We start from the raw sequence: 13,329 nt of genomic DNA, 5'->3' as shown, positions 1-13,329 counted from the left end.
TTGCTGCCATCTGCCGCACTTGGAGATTGCCTCCCTCGGTGAGTTTCATCAAAAGACAAAGCCTAAAAAAAAAATTGTATCTTAAAATTTATTTCTGTTTCATTGATTGGTATTTTTCTGCATGCACGAATTGCTGTGCCAAAATGACTAAACTGAGAACTCTCCAATTGGAGGAAATGGCCAATCTAAGTGAGAGTGAAAGGCTGCCCATCTGTTTACTGCATCTCTCCTCTGCAAAACCTAAGCTCCTTATATACAGAGTAAAACACAGTGTAATCTCTTGGTTCTCACAAACCCACTCTCGCTTCACTATACTTCTTTCTCTTTGTCTAATGCTCTCTTTCTGCAATTTACTTGGAAAAAAAAATAAGTACTATTATTAAAGGGCTGTTGGCTGCCAGCCCCAGAATTGGAAAGTCAACTTGAAAAAAGGGGATAAAAATATAAACCCCCAAATATCCAACAGCTGGCAGCTCCTTGTGTGTGTTTCCGGCATCCAAAAACGTAAAGTGGTGTATTAAAATGTTTCTAAATGTAAAATGAGAAACTTGGCCATTTACATGTCACTGTTTCGCAGTGCCGGGAACCTCCATTTATTCCTATTATTATGACTAGAATTATTTATCTGACACCTTTTTCCGGAGCTACATACATTGTAATGTAGAGTACAAGTGATGGCAATGAAGACCCCTGGTTATTACTTTCCTCTCATCACTTTTTGAATCTTTCACACTTTCAAAAATGTTATGTCTGATTCTTTCACGTGACCGAAGCTATTTCAATCTCTGGGAGTTGCAGGGACACAGTTTTAAAGACGTGTGGGCGGGAACATTTGACACGGACAACCTGCTGTCTGTGTAACTTTGTATCGAGCTCCAGATGTGATCTGTTAGTCACACTCAACATGACACATAAATGCCACAGAACTGCGCTTTTAAGCAACAGCAGGTATCACCAAAATAATTCCGAAAAAAAAACACGCTGATGACCTTTCGCGGCTCATTTTATCCATATATACCTACTTAGCACCGAGGAAACTTAACGCCATTCACTTCTCAACGTGTTTTTCCTGCGTCTAACACATTTGGGTTACATTTTAAAAAGTTGCTGAAAGTATCTTCATTAACAAAACGCAAATAGACTTTTTAAAGCCGAATTCGGGGGGAACCAGCAGGTAATCTGAACGTCTTTACTTTTTCACGGAAAGCGAACAATACCTATAAACTACCTCGAGCAGCTGCTCTCCAACGGTTGCTTTTACCCTCCTGTCACTTTAAATCCCCAACGTTGAGCGAAGCTTCCAAACACTGTGACGCAGTTCTGACGTACATGCTGCAGTAGAGAACGAAAGGAGCTCACGAAATGTTATTTAATTAGGGATGTATTACTTATGTCCTGGAAACTATAGTCAAGCTGTTTTACGTAGGAGTGCCACTATGTTCTGAAGTACACGCGCGCTGCAACAAAGCAGTATGGTTTTAATAGGATCGATTTTCTCTCGACTCTGCTGCTTTACTTCCTTTCTCACAGTAAACACATGATGTCCCTCCGCGTACGGAATACAAAGTAGTCCCATGTTAATTGGTGTGTTATTTTACTATAACATAAAGACACTGGTAAAGAACATTGTGTCGAAACACCACTGTCACACATAAGTGTCATATTTAGCTGTACTGAATTGCTGAAAACATAGTTTACTCGTATGGAACACAAATTTGTTAACAGATTTGAAAACTGCCCAAACAAGGTAACTTTTGATTTACTGCGTGCTGCAGAGTTATATAATTCGAGGACCATGTTAAAATAGTTTTACACACTGCATGAATGAATTTAAGTATGCACTACATGTAATAATAGCACTTACATACATTACCCAGCTGTATAAATGGGTAAATAGTTGTAAGTAGCTTTACATGCAATTAAGTAAGTAGCTTTGGGGAAAAGTTTCAAATGAATAAACTCAGTTGTAACTGTAAATATATATAACCAGACACAGTGATCAGTTTGTCTGGCTATTGATTTCACCGTCATCAAGGGAATTGGGACATTTTTCCGGTGTATGGTTTTCTTGTACACCATCCATGTACTGTCATTTAAGGGCGGTAATGTAGCTGATAAGTAGTAATGATTATTAGCAACAGCATCACAGAGGTTTTTATTCTAGGTAAATTTTGTATAAAGTTGTACCAGGCTTTATGTGCTTTGCATAGAGCAAATGCCTGCTGGTGAATAGTAATGCGATGCCTTTTTGTTTTCCTCTGTATATAACAGCCTACAGGATTATAGTGGTCTGGCCTCTGACATAGTTCTTTTGTATGTATGTACAGTATATACATACTGTACATCTGGCATATTGACACTATGATTACAATAACCATTTTCTGTTTTCTATTTAGATTTTTTAAAATTAGAAGCTGTGAGCGATGAATTCAATGCTCACGTGTCAACAAACCCGATTTTATCCTGAATTGCGTTCAAATTCTACTAGCTCCCCAAAAAATTGAATTCATTTGCCTTTTGGGGTAGCACAAAAGGTAGCGCGGTGCCACAAACCTCCTTGGCTGAAAGTTTACACCTGAGTTTTAATCTAGTTCAGTCTGTGTGCAACTTGCATGTTTTCCACATGTTCCAGTGGGTGCTCCGGTTTCCTCCCACAGTCCAAAGACATGTGAAACTTGATTGTTGTAAACTGGCCGCACCAATGTGACTATACCAAAAGACCTTTGGTGGACTTGCATCCTGCCAATCGTGTAACTCTACTTCCTCAGACAGGTGCTGGATAACTATGGCCCTCGTTTGGAAAGTGGTTGTTGAAAATGGGCAGATTCCAAGTCCTTGAAAGTAGAGAGCCAATGTTTTGTGGCCACTGCTAACATTAAAACCCATTTGAGTATCTCAGCTGATACCATGTTCTCCTTAATATGATCTTCAATTGTATTCAAAAAGAACAGGACCTAATAATGCACGAAAGCTGGTAATAAAACCTCTCCAAAACACGCTACAGAAAGTATTTAAGTGTTATTTGCTGGACTGCGGAGGCAAAATCTTCACAATGAGACACAGATACACAAAAGTGTATCTTGAACTCAGGCAAAACTCAAACAGAAGACATTAGGCATAAATGGCGACGAAAGAGTATTTAATTGAGACGTTTCCTTCTCAGACCCAATTGACAAGGCGGATGAATACGTACTCTACATCCAAACATGATGTCTCCCATTCGGGCTTCCTCCTCCTACTTATAACGTCTCCAGATCTGCCCCCTCCCATATTTCTACGGATTGGCAAAGCCACATCAGAACGCCCTTTTCATTGGCTTTTCACATGTCAGTCACAGAGCAGCTCCAATCAAGTTAGACTGCGCAACACTTCTACATTGTATCCTTTGACTGAACTAAGTAGTTAGCTAGCTAGCTGGCTAGCTACCTGGTACAACGAGAAGGGGATTTTAATTGATGCCGGCGTTGACAACTTTCTTATTATTAATGTCATAATTATTATTGCGTCTGTTCTGACATATCAAGCCATTCTACTGTTTAGTTCACGAATGAGGATACACTAGCCATTGGTAAGTCTCTGACTAAGTGGACTGTGTTTTGGCTAGTTAGCTAAGCAGCCATCCAGCTAGTGATCAATTGTTAATGTTATTATTTCGGGGGGGGGGCGGGGGTGTTGCCGCCTGTATACATGTTCTGGTTAGACGTCTAACCAAACGTGTTAGTTTTTATTTGACTTATTTCGCAGTGTACTTCAGCTTCGCAGGTCGATCACTTCTGCCATCACCGTCATCTGGAGCGAGGTTAGCCACCACTATCGCTGTACCCCCGTGTGTTTATTATTGTTATTTTTTTAAAGTCTTGTCAGTTATTTTCCGCGCTCGTGTTTACTGTTTTTAACGAGTGACTGGGTGGACCGCGCTGTTGTTGAAGCGCGAGCAGACGTGGGCGCAGAGAGAGAGCCGCGCGAGCGTCCGTTGCCACACACACTGGCGGCGCGAGCAGCGGAGACAAGTGAAGTGACATTTCTGAGGCGGCTCGAACTGGGAAGACATGTCACCGTCCCCTGTCACCGTGTGTCCACTAACCAGACTAGCCTGCCTGCTTCTCGGTACTCGGTAGTTATTCGCTACACTACAGGGGAAAAAAAAAAAAAAACAGTAAAATATTTTAACCCCACATCTTTTATCCCGCGCTCGTTTCATCCACACACCACCGCTGCTAGCTGCTAACGCAGGCTACACTGACATCCCTGTGGTAAAGTATTCTTACTTTTGTTTTCTTGTTCAATTCCGTTGGCACGGTGTACGACTCAGTCGATACTAGTTTTGCCGTTGAACTACTTGTTCTGTGCGGGTTTTGTATTCTTTCCTTTGAGTTGGGGAGTCAGAGTCAGTTTGTGGACGATCATCACGTTTAAGTCACTTTGTGGCCTTGTGTCGATAGATGGGTCGACGCCTCGGCGGGGTGCCCGGCTAAGGTGCCGCTCAGCGGTGAGACGGTAATGTCAGCACGGGGGGAGGGGAGACGCGGGTCGCGCTGTCAGTGTCAGTCTGTCACTCCGTCCGTGTGACAACTCCAGCTCCAAAACTCCTTCGCTGCGCGCTGACACTTGTCTTGGCCCACGAGACGTTTGCTTTTTGCTCAAAATAAATCGACTTGGACTCAACAGGTTCAGTACATACGTGCAAATACATGATGATCTGGTCGGTTGTTCTGATGTAAAGAACACTTAGATTAGAATCATAGTACAGGCCGGGTGGGTGTATCTGTTTTTAGAGTTAATTTATATTTGTAGGTGAAGGCAGAGATCACAACCCTGAAGTGGTGTTTTTTTGGTATATTTTCATTTATTGTCATTACTGAATAGGAGTCTTTGGTCATCATGGTCACTTAAAAAATTAACAGTTTAAACCTTTGAGATGATGAGAGATTTTGTCTTTGATGCAATGCCATACAACAAATTTTTGTGTGGCAGCCCTCAGAACAGCAGCAGAAAGGACACAAAAGAGTAAATAAAGAAATAAAGAGTGGGCTATCCTTGCTCTGTCGATTCAGAATAAGGATATTCTTTGAAAAGGCAGAAAGGTTTGTGAAAGTGAGTTCTCAAAAAAAGGTTTTTTCTCCCTTTTCCAGGCAACTTTTTTTTAAAATGGTTTTGTAGTATGGGGCAAGGTTCATTAGACAGTTGAAAAGCTTGATGTGTATGAAGCAAAATGATGAATTAAGGGACTAAATGAGTGAATGCATCTTGGCCTTTTGCTAGATGCAATCATTAGCAAGTGAGTGCTGTGGCAGTGCAGTCAGGTGGCATGAGTCGTGATTCTCAGCGGGGCATCCCTGCAGCTCAGGCAGCAACCTTTGAAGATGCAATCCATATCATGACACGTCTTTTGAAACCAAACCAATTTCAGACTAGGATCTACAGTTTGTGCTGAATTTCCTGCTTGTTTTCATTGTTGCCAATGTCAGATTCATTATTAAATCTCTGTAAAATGTATAGGCAGTTTTAAAGAATGTTTCTTTGTCAAAGAAAGCAAAGTCTATGTGTTACTGTAGCCAGTCAGGCCTCACTGTAATAGTAATAATTGATAATTCTCTTCCAAGTTCTGAAGTAGTTTTCAGAGAAACCATTGCATGACTAATGTGGATTCACCCTTCAGTAGGAATCACAAAGCCCATTAAGGCACCTCTTATTGGCTGTAAACAAGATCTACTTTATTGTTTGAAACTCAGCCTTAGGCAGTTTTTTTTTTCTTTTTTTTTTGCATGGTTCCTGTCACTGGTTGAATGCCATCATGTCTTAGTTTTGTGTGAAATTTTGATCCATTAGCTTATAATGTCAGACTTGAATAAATTATGTGAATGAGAAGGTCTGACATGACAAAGGATTTTGTTTAATTTTAGAGGTTTATCTGGACACAGGACAATTTATATGGAGATGTATCTAAATCAGTAGACAACAGTTCAGCAAATGAGGGGAAAAACATGCTGTGTGACATTACAGCACTTTGTAAACTGATAAAATAACTGACCAATCCCTTAACTAAAGAGTCATTTCTTCATGCTACTTTAGTTTACAATATGTTGAAACAACACTGTGGTAGTTTCCATAAGTTTAATTGCTATCTACCTGACAAAAAGATTAACAAATTAGTTAAGGAAACAATGCCCTAAACATGTGCTAATTGCTTTTTTGGAAGAGTTTTCACTTTTTGTACAGACTTTCAATCATCTCTCTCTTTCATTTATTGAAAATGAAATTTTTGTGGCTATAACAAAATGTAATTCAACTCTCTTACACACTAGAAAATTGAGTAATTTTTTGATACCAGAACTTTGCTGTAATGCGGTTCTGTTTAACTAGCCATATGCTGTTATGGTGCTAGTTGTAAGGCAGTTATTGTCATGAAGGCATGACATAAGGAGAAAGAAGCTACATCTTTGTAATGCCCTGTTAGCTTTGTTTTGCTTTTTGCTTCCTTATATTAATGTCAGTGAACAGATGAAGACAGTACTGTAGCAGATTGCTTCTGAGTGTTCCTGCTAGTTTTTCCCTCTAAACAGATATTCCATGCTGAAATGTCAACCCTTTGTAATGGATGCATCCCCATTTGAACCATTTCAGTTTCTTGTTGCAGCCCATAGCCCCATCATGGTCTTTTTTTTTCGGCACAGCTGATGCCTGACCCATGTACTGTTAGTTAGATCTCTCCTTGCATCAGGTTTGTTACTTAGCAACGATTAAAAGTATAATATGAGAACATTGCAGGTGAATCACCAGAAGTCTAGTCCATTTAGTTAGTAGCAAAAATTATGCGTTTACATGCAATAGTTGTATATAACCATTTATGATCTTGTGCTGACTTCCTAGATTGTTCAGGAGGCTGTACTTTCACATGTCATAATTCAGGTTGTTAGATTTAGTGTCTCTAGGATTTATTCCTCCTGCATGGGTTATAAAATGTTTAGCAGTGGGTTGAATTTTGATTTATTAAATTGTCAAATAATTTAGCATGTTTTTTTGACCATTTACTTTGGTTATTTAGCCTTTGTTTTTGGGAGTTACTTTTATGATACCAAGTCCTTCTTTGCTTCAATACAATGGATTCAAACTCTGTTTTTTGAATATAACATAAGCAATTCATCTTTTGCATCAATGTTAGTTCATGCTTGACTCCAGGTCTTTCAAAACCTGTGCTGTTAGCCTGTCAATTGAGAGAAATGATGGCGTGCTAGATTTACTAGAAATGGATTTATGATAGTATTTATGGTGGTACTACTAGGCAGTTGTTAGCTTTATGCCCTCCATATATTCTTTGTCAAAAGTTTAATCTTCAACTCTCTTGTGACTTTCTTTATCCACATTGAAGAAATGTGTTATTCTCTGGTAAGAACCCAGGTTTCTGAATGTCTTCATCTGTATGACTGTTTTCAGGAGCTCTCTGGGTGTCTGCAGAAAGACCTACGGAGGAGGGGTTAGCACAGGCTCCATGGAGACCAGTCAATACATCTGTGTCTCAGAGATAACCAGTGTTCCTTTTATTTAGGAATTTATTTAGGAATATTGCAGCTGTTTATTTCACGGTGGTTGCTGAGAGTAAAAAAAATTAAGAAACATTTTTTTTTTTTCTCTCAACAGTTTGAAAATAGTTCTGTGCAAATGGATTTATTGGGAAAATAATTAAATGTAATGGTAAATCTAGCTAAGAAGCAAGCAAAAATCATATCTGTGACCCTGATGATTTTCCCTGACTGGGTATGGAACTTTTTCAAAGCATCTTAAAAATCAGTACCTTCAAGTGTCGGGTGTCATCAGTACATAAAAGAATCAGTAGGTAAAACACATATTGATGCTTAGATGCCAGTGTAAGCACTGTGGTGATTTGAAGACATTACTAGAGCCTTGCAGTGAATCTACTGGTGACTGAAGTATGTTTAGGCTGTTCCTTGTGTATTGAAAATCTGATGTGCAGTTTTTACAGGTATCTTGTTGAAGGGTGCTGCAATATGAGGTGGTTTTTAAGCTGGGGTCCTTAGACTCCAAAGGTGGCACCAAGCACTATGCTGCAGCCCACAGCTGTTCACAGCTATTGCGGGGCTTTCACATGGCTGCTGTTCTCTTTGGCTGTGACCAAACTTGCTGGAGAAATGCGGAAAGATTTGGTTCTGCATATCAGTGCTGCTATTGTGATGAAAAAGCATGTAGATGTGGAGAGGGCTAGAGCATCAGTATACATGGTAGCAACCACTGCATTTACACATCTCTGTTAAGCTATAACTTAGTTACAATAGATGCAGAGAATATGCAGATACATTGAATTGTTGGCCATCTGCTGTACAGGAATGTGCACAAATGTTGGAGGGTGAGGGATGTTACTTAAAATCTGGTCATTAAAATAGCAAATAGCCGGGAGGTTCGGCAGAGTTAGCATAAGAGAATCCAGAGCAGGTTAATGTCTCCGATTTTGAGTAATGAACTTTCTTAGCTGAGAACACCTTCACCGTGGTATGTCTAGATGCTGTAGAGCAGTGTACATACAAAGACAGTCATCGATTCTGTGTATTTGTTTGACCTTACAATTTTCAGTGTGAGTTTAATGGACTTGTACTGGTGTATTTTTTTTAATACTTCCTTCAACTGTAAATGCGTAAATACCTGAAATAGTACTTTGGAATACTTAGAAACACAAAACATCTAGTATTCTTGTATTCCTTTTTTTCTTCTGTGAACTGAGGTAGATCACAATTTTATTGTTACTTGAAAGTTAAGCATTGAAACTACATTAGGATTTGAGTTGGTTGAATAACAATATATTTTGTATTGGAAGACTAAATATCAGAAAGCAAGTACAGCCGTCCCTCCAGATTTGCAATTTTGACATTTACGGTTTCAGTTATTCGAGTTAGTCTTGAACAATTAAATGGGAATATTTTTGGAGCTTGCTAAAAGATCACAGAAACTTGCAGATGACGCATAAGCCAAAAATATATAAACAATATTGAAAATGATTTGTATCACATAAAATCATATATGTATTCAGTATTTGCTAGTGTAGGTGCATACTATATATTTAATATTAAAATTTATTTTCGGTTTAAAAAAAAAAAAACTCTGGAGTCTGTGTCTTGGCCTGGGTGTGCTGCGCATCTTTGTCTCGGCAACCAGCCTCACTCACGTGCTTGCTGTGTTTCTGACTGTGGAATCTTGCGTGTCTCACAGTAACTCTTTAACTTTTCAGTGCTGTTAATTTTGCATTTTTGATAATGGGTCCAAAACGCAGTGCTCTCAGTGCTTCTGAAAGTGTTCCTAAGAGAACATTTTGACATGCCAAGTGCACTTTACAGCACTATTTGTTTAGAAATTGGTAATAAATAGACTTTTTATGTTATCTGTCAGGCTAGTACACTGTTGTGGGTTGAGGTTAGGGTGGCCCAAGTAGTATTTGCAAATTTTCACATGCATGGGGGTCTTCCGCTCCTAATCCTCATGAATGTGAAGGGGTGACTGTAATACCTCATTTAGCATATTGTTCTTTGTTTTCTTTTTGCCTCTACTTTTATTATGGATCCTCAGTCTGTCCAGATCATAAGAGAAGTTGTTTTGAGCTGAACTGGTCAAATCAGTCAGCATTGAGTGTTTTGCTCCTGCTGTGTCTTTACAGCGGCAGCTGCTCCATGCTTAAAGGGGAAGTGCAGTCTGCATCTGGTTAGACCTGACCAGTTTGTTGTATCAATAGTAAGAGACCCTCTACTTGTGTTTTTTTTTTAATTAGATATAGATATATACTTTAGGTCTTTAGCTTGTTACACCTTTGAAGGGACTGACTGAAACATGCTGCGTACAATTCTGAAGCATGGTGTGAAACAGCACAATTCTCATTACTCTCCAGCAATGCATCTTTAGAAAAACCACAGGAATTCTTGCGACCCTTTAACAGTGGGTGAAAATTGCAGTTGTTTGCTGCATTTTGCTTTCTAAATGGATAAAACTGCAACTGCTAGTTTAATTTTTGCCTGCCAGCTTGAGTTGGCACATGACGTGAAACCAGTAATAGGCGGTGCTCCTTCATTCACTAAATGCTGCGTTTCACTAAAAATATACACATCAGCAGACTAAATTTGTCCTGTCCGCCTCTAACGATCCCAAAAGGGGGAAAAAAAGCTTAAAATATCCACCATGTGGGGGGAAACAGAATTATGGCTTGACCTCATTATTGGAGGATTTTAGGGAAAAAAGAGAAATATAAATTCTGAATTGCTATTCCACATTATTTATATCTGGGATTATCATACACATAGGAACATATGTTTCAAGACATTTTTAAATAGTATTAAATATAGGTACTAAAAACCATAAGACAATTTTTCCCCTTATATTTAGTCTGAACATTTATCAGTCTTTACGGCTGTCTTCTTTAAGAATTGTACTCGTTGTTTCTGATAATTATCTTATTTTAAAAAGCATTGTCGTTCCCTGAAGCTGGTTATCATTTATTTCTTCAAGTGGTTTTACATGTGGTCTGTATCACCTAAATACGTGTCAGATATCTACGCATCTAGGATTAGTGTTGGCAGATGACATGGTTCAACTGTGGGCTTCAGTGTTTGGCCATAAACCCCACACTTCCCCAAAGGGTAGCACAACATTGGCATTTTTCCTCTTAGTGTCATCTATTGACAAGAGTTCCTACAATTAGTTTCTGAAATTTTGGAATTAACTTGGGAGTTCCATCAGTCACACATTTGGATTTAAGATGGGCTATGTGTTCTAATTCGAGGGTAGCTAACTTCAGTGTGTTACCAGCTGGCAGTACCTAGGTTACACAGTTAGTGTTCCACTGAGCTAATTTGGGTTGAATATCTTTGATTAATTCTTTTGAATCACTAACTGCTTGTGGTATATTAGGGTTCACAAAGCTCAAGACTATAAAGGAGCCTATGCCTTTGTTAATTTTTGTTGCAGCAGACATTTACTCATAATTGATATTTTATTAATTTGAGCACAGTTAAATTTTGTTTGATATATAATGAAATGTGACAGCCCTTGTGCATGTCTTCATGTTCCCAAAGCAAGAAGAGAGTAGTGGTTATCTTTCCTCCAAGACCTCCTGTGATAACCTAGTTTCCCCTTACCCTTATCTCCTTTCCTGTACCAGAACAGATCAGGCCTCCCTTGACTCTTTACAGCTAAAGGTTTCACCCTAATTTGTTAAAGAGAACTGAATTTGTCAGGCTATACCAGAAACACAGATATCATATGCTGTTTTTGGAAAAGGGTCTTTTTAGGGGTTGCATCAGGTGAGGACAGAGACAGTTTGGATCTTAAGTGCTGCCACAGGGCAAGGTCTTTGCCACAGAAAGAAAGGAGGGTTTGGTGGCGTGAGAGCAGGCTGGCTGCTGGCCCAGCACAGCTGAAACAGCAACCGCCAGGGCCAGGAGCTGAAACCATACACCCCTTGGGGTCTCACTTGGCCACAAACCTCTCTCCTTCTCTTTGATCTGAGGGACTGTTTTTTCCTGCTGTTCATCAGCCTCTTGCTTTCTTCACTCACTGTTTCTTATGTACGATGTCATGTTCCTCACACATACTTTTTTTGCATAAATCTTTGATCTATTTTTTTGTCATCTCAACATAATGCGTAGACTGTTTCAGTGTATTGTTTTACTCTGAAACTGACCATATGCACTCTTCAGTGTCTGTCTGTGTATTTTGGAGACATTTTCTTTATACCTGGACTGTTGTTGGCTGGCATTGTTGAAAATATAAGTTGGAAATTAGTTGGGAGGCTAGGGACAGCTGGGAAGTCACCAGTCCTTTTGAAAAAGTTGCTGAACGCATGTACCTTTATGTTTATTCATTTAGCAGATGCTTTTCAACCAGTATACATTACTCAAGTAGCTGCAAAAAGGCTTTTTGATTTTTCTTAAATGTCTGCATTTTTAATAATTTTTATCATGCACTTATGAGATCGGGGAGAAGTAAAGCTACTTAATACCTTCCTGTTTGTGGTCAGTTTTGTGTTCGCAAGCATGACTTTATATGTCTGAACATTAATCTGGTACTGGGGATCTAGATCAGCAGGAGTACCGCCAACAGGGAAGATGTGACAATCCGGGGAAGTCAGTCTCATTTCAGCATGGCCCAAATGTCAGAGAGCTGTGTGCAATGATGCAGGGTACACAAATCCCCAAAAGAAACACTGCCTGCCTAAACTAACTTATCCATTGCCTCTTCTCACACCAAAAACCAGGTTCTCGTTTTGATGGTGTAACTGCTACATTTGTCTGTGCCTATCATGTTCACACAGTGTCACAAAAATCACTTGTGTATGATAACAGTTTAAACTCTGTTTTGTTGCTTTTGCCTGATTCTTGTCTTGCACTTTATGTATTCCTCATGCGCTGTCTTCACTGGTCAGCTGCCACAGACTGCGGACTGAGTCAGAGAGTGCATTTGAGCCTCTCCCAGCCTCTCCTTCTCTGGGGGATTATCACTAGTGTTTATATTACTTAAATTGTTCTTATATTGTAAGCAAACCCTTTGACTTGAGGTTTCTTTCAAATGTGTTCCCTGTCTTTGGTGTTCTGCCTGTCAGAAGAGTGGCAAATACAGTTCACATTCTTTATTCTCTGAGACATGCCATGCTAGAAAATCTTGTTTCCAAGTTTACTGGGCATTTTTTGTCACTCTAGCTGTTCTGAAATTACACAGTAGCTTCTGAGAGTGCTGCAAGTGTTAGTTGTAAAACACATGTTGTGTTAACTAGAATGCCAGTGGGTAGTAGCCTAATTGGGTCAATTTGTAGCCTAGTGTTTAGTGCCATCACTTTAAAATGGGAAGGTCCTCAGATCAAATCCCAGCTCTTTCTGTTGTACTCCTGAGCAAGGTGCAGACCCTGAATTGCCACAGTCAAAATGGCCTGTCTATATAAGTGGGTAATTAGAACTTGCTTGGCATACAAAACCTGATCTGGCATTGTAAATCACTATGGTTAAAAGTGTATAATAAATGATAATTTTGCTCAGAAGTTAACAAAAGTATGTTTATAATATAAATGTGCTGAAGTAGTTGCTATCTTTAGAGTAAAATGGGTTTTTTCCCCCCTATGGTTTGACTAGTTGTGGAACTTGTATTTAATTTACCAGAGCGGTTCTGTTATTGACAGAAAAGAGAGATCTGTATTAAATTCCAACCAACGGTGAAATTTAAAGGTGGTCATACCCAGAAATTGTGTGTCTCATTCCCCATAGTGGTGTTATATTGTGCTGTCAGTTGGTCACAAGCGGTTTTACCATTCTGAAGTGGTGACAGGAATGTGTTACTAAGTGT

At 39.4% G+C, this 13,329-nt stretch overlaps 1 protein-coding gene across 10 annotated transcripts in view; it reads left to right on the top strand.

Moving 5' to 3' along the window:
- The first annotated feature begins 3,362 nt into the window (after positions 1–3,362).
- The window catches only part of mef2d (myocyte enhancer factor 2d), a 48,153-nt gene continuing 38,186 nt past the window's right edge, over positions 3,363–13,329 (top strand). For 5 of the 10 annotated variants that reach the window (XM_018739736.2, XM_018739735.2, XM_018739733.2 and 2 more), the window contains exon 1: positions 3,365–3,568. The gene's annotated coding sequence lies outside the window, so the exon portion shown is untranslated. Of the gene's footprint in view, positions 3,569–3,672; positions 3,800–3,978; positions 4,254–13,329 lie in introns of those variants that run through there. The other 5 variants (XM_029259882.1, XM_029259881.1, XM_018739732.2 and 2 more) reach the window with 4 other exon arrangements.

The sequence above is a fragment of the Scleropages formosus genome, chromosome 18, assembly GCF_900964775.1.
Source record: "Scleropages formosus chromosome 18, fSclFor1.1, whole genome shotgun sequence".
NCBI lineage: Eukaryota > Metazoa > Chordata > Actinopteri > Osteoglossiformes > Osteoglossidae > Scleropages > Scleropages formosus.
Note: the sequence above shows the minus strand (reverse complement) of the source record. Positions and strands in the feature narration are given on the sequence as shown.